A 15,129-nucleotide genomic window follows, 5' to 3' on the forward strand; every position below is an offset into this window, starting at 1 on the left:
ATGATAACTTCACAAAAGGCTTGAGTGGAATAACATGTTTATTTCAATTTAAAAGACATGAAAAATTCAGTGATTAGTTTTGAAATAATTGGTTGTAGTATGTTATTTTATTACATCTAGAAGTACAAACGGCAAAAAAAATTATCTTAAAATTATTCGTAATCCAGTCAAAAACACGATTGCAGGTCCTTAATGAAAGTATTGACAGGTTTCCTGGTAAAACTTTTATTAAAATACGAATGTATCGTAACGATGCGCCCTTGAGGCGATTTTCTCACGAAAACGGCGCTATACAAAAAATCCAATCGTTATTATTGATATCAGAACACGTGTTCATAAAAACCCTAATATTTACGGATTTCGTCGTTATTTATTATCAAGGCAAATGTAGGTGCATGAACACCTCGGGGGTTTAGGACCACAGGGTGTCTATCTACAAAAATATTGTTTTGAGATAAACGCTAATAAAGATTGGAATCTCATATGCCCAACTGTATTTCTTAAACGTCTATTACCGAAACCAAGCATAACTCAAAACCCCAATTTTTTACTTAGGCCCCTTTGATCCTAAGCCCCTGACGTCTCCTGATAAATGAGAAATTTACAAAATCAGGAAACGGTCTGCAATACCGTTTTTAACATGCAAAAAATGTGTATTTTCTTGGTATACCTTATATTGTAGGTAAAAGGCATTAAAATCGCTTGACAAACGGAGTCTAGAAACGTTCGATTTCAAACACAAAACTGGTTTTTATTTATTTTGTAAATAATTTTATAACAAAGCAAAAAAGTTAATCAAGTGAAACTGTCACAGATAATCTTAGCTATAATACTGTACTTTTAAAAAGTTGTTTGCTTAACGCGTTCATGCATTTCTATTGAAAAAAATATTTTGTTAAGTAGTTTGCATTTATATTTTATATTGAGTAATTTATTATTTTATTTGTATTCTACTCAAGCTAAACGATAGGAAAACATTCAATTTATCTAAAGCATATTTTTGGTGATCATAATGTACACCAATTCGTTAAAAAGATTAATCAAAATAGTGATTTAGCATTGCTTCGCCTTAACCGGATTACCAATACTTTGAAGTCCAAACAACCCTCTTTGGCAGTTATTATGTAAGATAACTAAAAATGTATTACTTAGAAAAAAATATTAATTTTAATAAATTAGCAGCAGTTTAGTGTCATTTCACTTCAAGTGCGCCCGGTTCTCTTTTAAACGCTTTCTTCGTAGATATATTTAAAAAAATAATTTAATATTCTGGAGCCAAACGTGAACAACATCTATAGAATTTACCAATAAATTGTGTGTACAGTTTACTTTTCAAGTAAAATCAGAAAAAAACTATTGATATATACTATAAATTACATTGGGTTGAAAAGTGTTAATTTCCTATTTATTTTATTTAATGCAAGTATTCCGATACTAGATTTACGTAGGTTTCATTATATTACAGTTTCAACTATAAATTACATTCCTTATCTTGTGCTGATATAAAATTATTAATGTTTGCGAACATAAAATTAGTTGAACGATTTTAGAAACTGGCAGAGAAATCAGATATCAGGTTTCTCCGCGCATAATATATTCATGAACGGTACTTAGCTAAAACAAATAATACTATTGAGGCCTCCTGAATCAAGTGCAAGATTTAATTAAGATCATTTTATGTTATTAAACTAACGTAGAAAGGTTGAATTTATTAATTACTAGTTGAAGTGTACCGGGCGTCGCTTGACTTTTCTCTACTTTCAATAAATATAATATCCATTTATTATATATAATATAAACCTTCCGGAAGAAAGTAGTTTCTATGAACCTGATACTTAATTTTTACTCTGGACTAAAAAAAGGGTATCTTCACAGACATAGGAATTAATAGACGAGAAGATAATGGCGAGGGGTAAAATCAACTGTTGAAGAACGAAGGGGGTAAGGCTGACTGTGATTCGTCAATAAACCAATCTGACAGTAAAATAGGCATCTCGCATTATAATATCACCATTTAGTTCATAAAAGTAAAATCTGCTTTTGAATGAATAGACATTTTTACATGGGAGCGCAAATTACTCGCCACGTTATGAACTAATTTGCGAAGTCCAAATTCGGCAAAGTAAGGCAGCTTCTATTTTCAGAGTCGTAGTTAGTTTCAGAGTATTTAGTTAAGACACTTTTACAAATGTTTCATAATTTACTTACCCCAGTAAACAACGATGAGCACACTTGAGAATCGCTACATTGTGATGTGATAGTATATGTTTCTAAAACTTATCCATATAATACGGTGTGAATAAGCTTAAAATAAAGTAAAATAATGCTTACTTATGGAATGTAATACGACAATTGGGTTTATTCTCTTTTTCACATCTATTTTTACAAGTTTTCATATCACAAGTCAACATTTTGCAGTGTTATTTAGTAAAATGAACCGATGATGCCTCGACCATAGTTCACACAAGAATGATGACGTCACGTTTTCAAATTTCACTTGAGGCCATACGCGAGCACAGCCGGCTCCAATGGAACCGGTATGGGGAGTGGGGATAATACGCTTTTAATCACTTAGGGCAGGTCTACTAATATTCATATGTCTATGGGTATCTTTGTGTTCTACTCGCAGTATTTATTTCAAACATCTAAAATATTTCTTAGCTACAACTTTTCAAACCAGTAACACATGATTTTGCTTTACTTTGTACATAGATCTTCGACCAAGGATATTATTAATTTTGTAGCAACGTTGGATAATTAGAATGCGTAAACTGTTCTTTGTAAATATATCACTACACAAATATTTTCATAAGAAGACGGAAGATGATCAAATATCCTCCATAAACGGATGCTTGCACACATTTTTCACTTCCATTTCACATTGCCTATCTGTGTATTTTTATTATTATTATTACTGTCTATTATTTGAAAATATTGAATGTATTGAATTGCACTATCCCTGCATTATATTCTGGAATAAAAAAATAGAAAATCATTCAAATAAGGATTTTGACCGGGAATTTGAAATAGTTTCTAAAGCTATAATTTAGTTTTATTGTATTTACATCGGCAATAGTAGCTTTTACGTCAGCGTGTGTATTATCAATGAAAAAAAAACTATTTCTACTAGGTACTAAGGAGACTAAAGAGGCCAGGAAATTCAAAACAGCTGCTCAAAAGGAGTCGAAGGACATCGCGGCAACGATAAAAGACAAGTACGGTCCAGGAATCGCAAAAGGTAATTTAAAAAACTATTTGATTTAGACGTTCTTTTGCGTTTTATTCGAAAATAGTTATTTTTTTAACTGGTGTACAAGATAACACTACGCATACCGATTTATAACAAGTTTCTCTGTAAATCTTTAAGTTCCAAAAAAATATATTTTTGAAGATAATATATACAATAAAGTGGTATTCAAACAAATTTAATTTATTTTAATTATTATGACTAATATTTTATCAGGAAATCACTTTTTTAACAAGATGTTTTTTCTTCGTGTAGAATAAAAAAAATATTTTAGAAATCATACGTATCCATTGACCACGTGTGTAGCATTTCCATTGATAAAATTTAATAATATTTATCAAAATTTAATTTCTTTTAAATTCCAGTTGAAACGCACTTGACTAAGCTCGTTATTTAAAGCGAGGGGAATCCATAATATTATCGTTAATTGATTACGCTATAGTCGTGACAAGACAAATTCATCATTATAACCTCACGACTCAGTGAAATTATTGACAACTACAAAGGATAACTGCTGTGAATCAACAATCAACATTTCCCTTGAAACATTACTGTATTCATCGGATGTTTGCAAATCTGATATCGAGAACAGATATCCATTAGAAGAATGTGCGTGACTTTATTAGTAATATAATATGTAATAACAAGGTTCTTCTTCTTGTGACCATTTACCGAAGTGTTTTGCAATGTCGACTATGTTTCAGCAAATAACAGATCAGGAGATACTGGTTAAGGGAGACCTTTTGACTTCTCTAGCAGGACCCTCCCTGCCCATTGCCTTGCACCGCAGTGGGAGGGTTGCATCCATACGTCCGTAACTCCTGCACCCACTGACCCCCAGATTCCTGCACACCCCTTTTTCCTTACAAAACTTCCTGCCCTTAAATAGACCCTCCACACAGCATCCCCAAAGATGATATAGGCCATGAGGGAAACTATTTTCCTCAGGCCTCCCGTGTGGAGCTATATAAAAAGATATATTTTAAAATTATTTTGAACTAACTGAAACCCCCGGCTTTGCCGGGGCTTTGAACGGAGTTGATTGAAATCTGATATGAACGGTAATTGTCCTATTATTTAGAACATGTATTTGACGGCCGGCATAGTCCAGTGGTAACGCATTGGACTGCCATTCCGAAGGTCGCGGGTTCGAACCCGGCGTGCGCAAATAAATTTTATTTGATTAATTTGTGTTATTTCACAATTAATTAATTAAAATAATATATAGTATATATAGTATATTTGCGGCACGTTCCAGAGTGGAAGATACTACCAGTATCGCCCTGGTGTAAGACCACCATTCAGAATTGAAACGTTACTCCAAATGGCTTTAGCCGTGTTTAGTGACTAGATCTGAATAGCCAGGTACTTCCCCACCTTCCTCTTTCCCTTCCCCACTTACCTTCAGCCTCACAACATCCCCCAATTGGGGATGCCATAGTCTCACTGGCTCCAGACGGGAGCAGTTGGGACTCTTGTGAGGTATTCACTATAAAAAAAAAAAAACGACTGTCTTCTTATGTTGACGTTATAGTGTGCAAAACTCCACAAATCTTGTACTAAAACTGTAGACATGTATTAAAAAAAAAACCTCACGAGAGACTATTTTTATATTGGTATGTATATGAATAGATAACTGCACACAGGAGGCCCTGAAGAAAACTCTTCCCTCAGAGCGCGTATCTTTGGGGATGCTGTGTGGAGTGTCTTTTTAGGGAAAGGGAGGGAGGAGTGAACCCGGATTTTCAAGATATCCGGCATATCAATCAACAACCGAGATGCTGAACACAAGAACTAGATTTAAAAACGACTCGTTCTCAAGTGGAAAACGTGAACCGTGTACTAATAATGATGTAGGGGACGTTTGGCAGAAAGTCATTATGAAACCGGTTGACAATTTTGTGAGGCACTCAGGACTTTTCAAAACTTTGTAAAAATTAGCACTCAGGACTTTCCAAAACTTTGTAAAAATTAAATTTAAATCTAAATAATAATAATAAATTTAAATGATGCTATCTATTATTAACTTTTAAAAGTATTTTAGTTTTTTTTATTTATTATTGTGACAGCTATTTCGGCGTTCAAGGCCATTTTCAAACTGTGGTTAGGCCACTTTTAAACGACAAATATATATAATTCTATTTACCCCCGCCCAATTTCAATTTTTATGATGTCTAATATGATTTATTACCGGTTATACTGATTTACTGGGAAAATAATTGCGACAGAAGATTCTCAATTCTGTGGGGTACTTTTAAATCTGTTTTCCCCACGTAATGTTTTCTTGTTTAATAATTACGTAACTGCCATTCGCTTATTTACGTGTGTTATATTGTTTGGGTCTTGTGACTGTACTGAGAAGTGGGAAATAAATAATTTAACTTACTTTATAATAGGATATTAACATACCAAACTCGTTACATAGTAGGTGCATAGTGTAAAAGTTAATATTTAGAGAGTTTTAAAGTAAATATGCAGGCTGGAAATAGTGCGACGGTTACGTAGGTCGTTTGCGGTAACATGTAGGTGAATGAATGAAGAACTGCGTACGAGAACCATCGGTCCAGCTCGTCGGCGCAACGTCGTCGGTCGACCGACAGTACGCGTGGCACTATTTCCAGCCGCCAACCTCAGTAGAATTGGACTTACAGATCTCCGGTGGGTCTCCCACAGATAAGATGTAGCTCGTCTCAACCCATCAGGAAACTGTAGCGGAGGCTCGCCTCAGCGTTGTGGAGTCTGCACTTTTAAGCTCAACCCTGCAACAAACAAACACACACAACATTAGTACATAATAACAGAAACCTGTCAATATTATACAAATTTGATGCCATCGAAAAAAAATTGTATTTCCTATAGAATTAACCATTACACCGCGTGATGTACGAGTATATATATATATTTGTATTTTATTTGGATTTATGCCCAGATGGGTTTTTAGGGTTTTTACCAGGGGCGGCTCGTGAATTTTGGATGTACTAGAGCGCTAATATTACAAAAATGGCATTATTGATGTTGTTGAAGCTGAAAACGATTTTTATTTTTTTTTCGAAATTCGATATTTTGTATGAAGATATTCAGGAAATCCGTGGGGCGCATGGCCAAACTAGAATAACAATAACAGCAGAACAAGAAAAAACAAGAACATTAAAACTAAAACTTAATATAAAAGAGGAGACAGTTTGTGCTCAGAAATGAGAATTTCTGAGTAGACATTTTAAAAAGGTACAACAAGGAGGCAACCGAAACCAAACAACTAACGGAAGTTTTAGAATATGGCTTATTATAAAATATTAAATAATTTTGTTTTTAAAGCCCGTTTAAATTCAGCCAAATTCTGGAGATTAGTAAGAGGTGAAGGAAGTCTATACCAGATGAGCGGGCCTGTTACACTAAAAAAATCATAGTAAACGGCTCGTGTTTAATTTGAAGTGGGTTAATTTCCACTTTCAAGATTTGCATTCATTCATTCAAGGAAACAAAATCGAATACATAAAGATAGCAGCAAATAAAAATGTGCGGTAAAGAATATGAATGCAATGTCGGTAGTTCTTATTCGAAGTATAATACAATTAAATAGGAGCGAAAGAGATAGGGTCCCATTAGCTCAGCTGGTAGAGCGGCGCCCCGGCAAGGCAAGGGTCCTGGGTTCGTGTCCTAAATGTGACCTATCTTTTTCTGATTTTTCTGTTTCAAATGTTCGTTTAGTAATTGCTAATATTGTCTACAATAGTGAAAAATATTTATTTAAAAATAAAATATTTGATATTATCTAAAGGACTACAAAATGAAACTATCCTACAGTGTGTGGTAATTGAAACAGAGTTGTGTAACATTATCCTACAGTGTACGGTAATTAAACCAAAGTTGTGTAAAACTATCCAACAGTGTGTAATAATTGAACCAAAGTTTTGTAAAACTATCCTACATTGTGTGGTAATTGAAACAAAGTTGTGTAACATTATCCTACAGTGTACGGTAATTAAACCAAAGTTGTGTAAAACTATCCTACAGTGTGTGGTAATTGAAACAAAGTTGTGTAAAACTATCCTACAGTGTGTGGTAATTGAAACAAAGTTGTGTAAAACTATCCTACAGTGTGTGGTAATTGAAACAAAGTTGTGTAAAACTATCCTACAGTGTGTGGTAATTGAAACAAAGTTTTGTAAAACTATCCTACAGTGTGTGGTAATTGAAACAAAGTTGTGTAAAACTATCCTACAGTGTGTGGTAATTGAAACAAAGTTGTGTAAAACTATCCTACAGTGTGTGGTAATTGAAACAAAGTTGTGTAAAACTATCCTACAGTGTGTGGTAATTGAAACAAAGTTTTGTAAAACTATCTTACAGTGTGTGGTAATTGAAACAAAGTTGTGTAAAACTATCCTACAGTGTGTGGTAATTGAACCAAAGTTGTGTAAAACTATCCTACAGTGTGTGGTAATTGAACCAAAGTTATGTAAAAATATCCTACGGTGTGTGGTAATTGAACCACAGATGTGTAAAAGCATTCTTTCTTGCTTTGTAAAGCGTCTTTGAAGTATTTTTACATATTGAAAATATATTAAGAAATTGTAGGAGAAATTTAAGTGGAAAAACACTTCCAGTTATGAGATTACCTTCTTTGCTTCCCTCAAAAAAAGCTATTATTATATTAAATTTTTACCCGTAGAGTCCAATTTGTTAGCTTTTCGGAACAGCTCATATTATGGTATCATAGAAATATTTGTGTCTCCCTTACCCTCATAGTAAGAAATATGAAGTAACGGTGTTAGAAAGAGAAAATATGAAACGCAAAACTTGCTATTGTTTATCTATCTGCATAGACAGACTGAGCCACAGTCACATAGATGTTAACAGAATAATTAAAATGTACACATCTATGAAATCAAAGGTACGGACCGCAATTTGAGAACAAATTATGAAACTTTGTGAATTTTATATTAATTGTTTTTATATGAATCGACAAAAAGTACAGTGGCAATAAAGATTTCTATGCATACGTCTAATAATACATTTGTCTGTAATTCAGTGTTTATACGAAAAAATATAAGGCGAACTATATATAAATAACGAATTTTGAAAGCGTATTTTATCACCTTTCTAAAACAGTTTTTAGTTTTCGGATACGTTCGGAAATATCCCATTTATTTGGACTTTCTGAAAGCATTTTTAAGAAATATAATGGTCAATATGCCAGAGGCCTAAGGGGTTAATATGAATTAAATTAGCAAAATTTAAAGAAATGTTAAAACCGGAACTAAAATCTAACTTAAAAATTGTGATTTATTTCTGTTTAATAATCATGAAACAAATCACGCGTCTTTGGAAATCAAATTAATTAAATGTATCTTTAAGAAATATAACAATCAATATGCCAAAGGCCTGAAGGGTAAACTTCAGAAAATAGTGTAAGTTATGTCCCAGTAAATAATGAAGAAGTGTACAATAATAGTACCTACCACACAACAAGCGCAAATCGCTAAGCACAATATACTGGAAGCGAAACTACAACATATCCATATCCTGCCAAATAACCCAAGAACGTGCAAGTCGTGCACGCAATGCATTGTTTATTTCCGCTATTTAAATGCATTAATATTTAAATAAGATTTTGATTAGATTTATTACCTACTTTGTGATTATATCAGTGTTTTATGACATTTTTATAGCAAACGCAATCATTTTATAGACACGTGAATAGTTCAAAAAGATAATACAGCATTCCCGCTATGCATTGCTAAAAATATTGACATTGATTTTCACGTGCTGCATATAAAAAGAAATTCAATATTCATTTTGCAAGAACGCAAAAATCTAGTATGATGATGTTTCACTTTGGATACACAGATGGCAGTACTAAGCTTTAGAATATATTTCATAGATGGCATTACCTCTTGCAATAAAAACAATCAAATCATTGCCTAAAAATAAAGGAGATAAATAATAATAAACGTATTTTTTGTTGATATTGAACAGGTTTAAGCACATTATACACAAAAGTTAATTAAAGTATTAAATACCAATTGATTGACATACTAATCGTGAAGAAAAGTCTTGTCTGTGCTTGCCTCCTACATAAAGATAAGTTGTGAATCATTATTGTTTTAGAGATGTGAATTCTTCGTAAAAATGATTTAAAGTTTTTGTGATTGATATCTAACTGAAAATACAAATGTTATGACAGAGAAACAATTCGTGTAATTATTTTCATGACAACCCATGAATGAAAAATCGGTGACTAACTCGAATAATTCATCAAAATGACAATTCAACACGCCTATAAGGCGAAGCTTAAGGTTAAACGCAACGCTCGTTGTATTCTACGTGTTCACAGATGGCGTTAATTAATTAATTTTGTTTAAATACGCTTTTGCAAGGTATTGCTTTACAGTATTAAGACAAATTATTTGTTTGCGCCCTCATATACGCAATATGAATATGAATAAATAGTTTTGTCCATATAAAAACTCAATTCTATCGAGAAAGGCATACAAATACAATATTGGATTGAATCATCGGTAAAATATTGTATTTGTGTGCCTTTCTCGAAAGAATTAAGTCTTTAAACGAACAAAACTATTGATTCATATTCATATTGCGTATATACGGGCGCAAACAAATGATTTGTCTTAATATTGTAAAGCAATACCTTGAAAAAGCGTATTTAAACAAAATTAATTAATTAACGCCATCTGTGAACACGTAGAATACAACGAGCATTGCGTTTAACCTTAATGCCAAATCACTATTTTAATTAATCTTTATAACGAATTGGCGTACATTGTGAATAACAAAATATGCTTTAGATAAATTGAAGGTTTTCCTATCGCTTCGCTTGAGTATAATACAAATAAAAATATAAATTACTCAATAAAAAATATAAATGCAAACTACTAAAAAAAATATTGTGTCAATAGAAATGTATGAAAGCATAAAGGAAACAACTTTTTAAAAATACATTATTATAGCTAAGATTATCTGTGACAGTTTCACTTGATTAATTTTTTTGCTATCTTATAAAATTATTTAGAAAATAAATAAAAACCTGTTTTTGGCTTGAAATCGAACGTTTCTAGACTCCGTTTGTCATGCGATTTTAATGCATATTACCTACGTTATACGGTATACCAAGAATACACACATTTTTTCTTGAAGTTTCCTCTTAAAAAGTGATATACAGTCATGAAAAATGACGAATGAAGTGAGGTTTACATGTTAGTTTTTGATCATAGCTTTTAATGACTTGAATTGGAGCAGTCTGCTCAGGGCCCCGACTTGTCAAGGTGCAAACGAGCCAACCTTGTGCCCTTGAGGCTCTTACTAGCGCTAGGGCCGGCCCTGTGTTGGGTACAGTAAGACGTACACATATAAGTAGGAAGATACCTTCACGTTATATTAAAAAACTTACCTTTTTTAAGGATTTTACACTAGAACTCATTTTTAATCGAAGGTATTCATAATAGTTTTAAGCCATCACAAATTTTCACTTTGGTAACTACTGAGGAAGGAACTGTCTAGGGTCACGAAAAGATTTTTAATGGATATATTCTCGTAATTAATGCTTTTTTATACATATTTTTAGATGCCGATAATTGCTTAAGAATCACGATTCATAGCAACTTTTTCAAACATTTTATTATTATTCTCTGATAACAGAATCTGTAAAATGGCCAGAGGTCAAAGGAAGATAAAATAATTGCATTATTGGGTTTGACGATCAATGGAAATGTTTAAAATTACGCAATACTGACAGCCGCTTTCACAAATCTAACTGCGCATCAAAAGCACGATCGAAAGGTACCTACCGATATGTTTGATTTACTCAAACAGCATCCCTAAATATGACACCATCCTCTTATTCTACGTATACATCCGCGATCCGAACTGCCGAACTGAACCTCAACTTAGGTATATACAACCTATAACGAAGCAACCGCAAACGGCGCGAAACGCCTCTTGCAGTTGCTTCGCCCCTTTCCCATAATTCGTAGCTCGGTTCACGTGTCGGTTCGCAAATGTATACGTACCATTAGAAGTTAAACTCTAAGTGTCACACTAGTTCTGTAACACAAAGTGGCTTTTACCTATGCGAAATTAGGGCCTTTCGTGTGGAGATAATGTTGAAAAAACTATAAAAGTGACCTAGGCTTAGTCTATATTGACAAATGACAAGGGTTACGGGGAAAGTTTAACAACTATTTTGAGACTTGGGTCAAAAGAAAGTCACTAAACTGTCTCTTAAGTGACAAAATGTCACCGTCAACGGAATCGCTGTTGATTGGCAGGTTTTGACAACAGAAGCTCTCACTTTCAAAAAACCTCTTTGTCAACGATATTAATCTTTGTTAAAAATGTATTTATGTTTCAACGTTTTCAAAAACGTGACCAAATGGTCTAGGGGCAAAGCTATCGACTAGCAAGTCGGAAGCGCAAGAAAATCTTATTTAATTGATTAGTGTTATCACAATTTAGAAATTAAAAATAATATGTAATATATTTGCGACACGTTGCAGAGTTGAAGACACTCTCAGTAACGCCCTGGTGTAAGACCACCATTCAGAAATGAAAATTTGCTTGAAATGGCTTTAGATGCGTTTGGTGAACAGGGGGCGTACTCTGTATCTAAAAAACAAACCAGTAAGTTCGTTGTTTAACCTTTCCTTGCCGGTGCTATCAACTGAGTGAACATGGTCTCTAATTAATAAAATATCTCTGTAAATATATTTAACACAGAGTTCAAATTTTAGGTATTTCTCCGCAATACATCAATGTATTGCATTAAGTAATTACAATATGTAAATATTTACCGACTATACAGGGTGTATCGGCACGTACCCGACAAACTTTAACCAGCTATTCCTTAGCATATTTGGAGTAAAAAATCTTATTTGCACTTTGCTGTCCGGTAACGTTTTATTTTAATAAAACATTTACTATTCATATTTTCACCACATGTCACCACTGTTTTATCCTTTGTCAAAGTTTGAAAACCCATCTGGCAATATTTTATTCGAATTCCGTTGAATAATGTACGTGTGTACCTATATTGGCGCGCTTTTACAATCACAACGAAATGGCACGGCACCATTCGTCTCATTTTTAACTATTATTATTTAGTGTGTGCGAAAGACCGAAGTCGCTTTTCGACTTTTTTTTTTTTTTTTTTTTTTTTTTTTTTTTTTTTTTTTTTTTTTTTTTTTTTTTTTTTTTTTTTTTTTTTTTTTTTTTTTTTTTTTTTTTTAAAGAAAGACAAACATTCCCAGGTTACGAATAACCCAACAATGTTTGAAAATCTCCTACTACCACCACAGAAAGCCGAAAATGTTGCTTGTGTTGTGATGGAGGACTTAGCCAGCCGAGGAATCGAACACGCGACGCTCGGGTGAGACCCAAGCGCTATGCCCACTCAACCACTGACCGGTCCTTGCTTATAACAGCTGTTGAACACGAAAAGCAATGCCAATGACAGTGATGTAATGTGGAAATTTTTAATTTTTTTGTTGATAATTGAAAAAAAATGCTACCGGACAGCAAAGTGCCCATAACATTTTTTACTCCAAATGTGCTAAGGAATAGCTGGTTAAAGTTTGTCGGGTAGGTGCCGATACACCCTGTATAGCACCGGAGGGCAAAGAATTTTTGAATACCGTAAGGGAAGGGTTAATACGGGTTTGTGACGTGGCTAAACCTTCGGCAGGAAAGTTTCGAAAGATAAAGAGTAGGCCCCCAGTTCTGAATACAAGGTACTTCCCCACCTTTCTCTTCCCTTCCAGGGGGACCGTCAGCTTCACAACATACCCCAATTGGAGATGTCATAGTCTCACTGGCTCCAGACTGTTGGGAGTAGTTGAGACTTTTGTGCGGTTTCACAATAAATAGATTAAAAAAGATCTCAGAGTGCAAAATAATTTTACAAGAATGTGTCAGTTTAAAAATGCATGCGGTTACAACGACGGCTTCTGGGATATTTGTACATATACACACTTATAACTTTGTTGCGTTTGTTTAATTAATACTTGCACGTGTGAAATATCACCCGTATTATGAAATGTGTATGACCTAGTAACACAATATTAGCACAGTCGATGCGACCGAGAAAGGAGATTAAATTTCGTCTGTGGCTTATCTTCACTTCGGCCTTTATCAAAGGTGATTTTATACAAATGTTTTCTTTTTAATATTTAATATCAAACCGCAGCAATCTTGATTTAATATCTCTTGTTTTCTCAGCATATGTACATTACCTTCAAAGTTTACATGTTTTCTTTTTAGAGATGCTTTATGAAATTTGCATAGTTTTAGGTACTCTGAAATTCAAATCAGTAGAATTAATTTCATCCTGCAACGTCCTTTCTACCGTACAAAGGAATTCCTCAAATTATTTTGTATGATATTTTTTTTTATTGTTCATCAAGAAAAACATTTTAAATGCGTCCGAAACCGAGTAATAATTCCTTACTAAGAATTTTTCAATCAAATTTTTAACGAATCATAGTTATTTATGCAAAATAAAAACTTTCTATAATGTTTATAATATATTTATAAAATATGAAACTTTATAATTTTTTCTGTAAAATTTGAAAGTATTATATTATCATCAGCGAGATATTATCATCAGACTAGATATTATCTATCATCAGGCGAGATATTATCTTCAGACGAGATATTATCATCAGACGAGATATTATCATCAGACGAGATATTATCATCAAACTAGATATTATCATCAAACTAGATATTTTCATCAGACTAGATATTATCATCAGACTAGATATTATCATCAGACTAGATATTATCATCAGACTAGATTTTATCATCAGACTAGATATTAAGTCCAACAGAATTCAGGTCTAAACTAAAAACTTACCTTTTTAAGCTATCATACCGTTAAATTAAATATACCATTCCTGAGAGAAAGTCCAGTTATATCCAATTATGTCCTAAATCCTGTATCTAAATTTCGCTAATAAACAATTAGTTAATGTTTATTTTTATTTTATTTTTTTTTTATTTATTTTATTTATTTGGGAAAATCAACAGATTATTTACATATATAAGAATAAACTAAATAATAAAGATAAAATCCAATAACAGATTTTCACTTAAAATTATAATAATAATAAAAAATATTAAAACAAGAAACTAAGGGTTCTGTACCCGTGGCCTGAGAAATTTACAAAAAATACAAAATTGTAAATAATAAATAAAAAAATAATAACAGATCTAGGAACACAAATAATATACTAATAACCAGCTAAATTTCAAAAATTTAAATTTAACTGATATACTAATAACCAACTAAAATTCAAAACAAAATGTATTGTAAAATTTAAACACAGCAGCAATCAATAACACTACACAATAGCAATAATAACAATATAATAAATGTATACCTACAACTAAATTGAACACATGAGTATAAATTGGAAGGTAAGTAACTGGAAAGGATTCAAAGCAATAACATGATAACTTCAAGTAGAATATTTAAAATTATTTAATGTTAGTTATTACATATCTTTTAAAGGTTCCTAAATTACTTGAGAATATGTCCATATCATTAAAATTCTTATTAAATATACTACAGGCTCTGAATATAAACGCATTTTGTCTTATATTAGTAGAACATTTATGGAGATGAAAAAGTGATTTTTCTCTAGTTCTAACGCTCGGAACTCTAAAATTAATTTCAGACAGAAGGGGAGAACAATCAATAAAGCCATTGATAATTTTATGGAGATATATTATATCTGCGGAGTCTCTTCTAGTTTTTAATGGCTTAAGTCCATAAAGGTCCATCGAGCTGTTTACGTCAAGGCTTGAATTTAGTTTGAAATTTAAATGATGGACAAATTTTCTTTGGATGGCTTCAATGCGATTTA

The 15,129-nt window shown here is 32.7% G+C and overlaps 1 protein-coding gene across 1 annotated transcript in view; it reads right to left on the reverse strand.

The window, feature by feature from the left end:
• Positions 1 to 15,129, reverse strand: part of lama (phospholipase B domain containing lamina ancestor) — a 105,410-nt gene that overhangs the window by 49,651 nt on the left and 40,630 nt on the right. Inside the window, exon 2 of the mRNA XM_089636427.1 lies at positions 5,897 to 6,006. The gene's annotated coding sequence lies outside the window, so the exon portion shown is untranslated. The remainder of the gene's footprint in view (positions 1 to 5,896; positions 6,007 to 15,129) is intronic.

The sequence above is a fragment of the Hesperophylax consimilis genome, chromosome 10, assembly GCF_061612785.1.
Source record: "Hesperophylax consimilis isolate HC1 chromosome 10, BYU_Hcon_1.0, whole genome shotgun sequence".
Classification (NCBI taxonomy): Eukaryota; Metazoa; Arthropoda; class Insecta; order Trichoptera; family Limnephilidae; genus Hesperophylax; species Hesperophylax consimilis.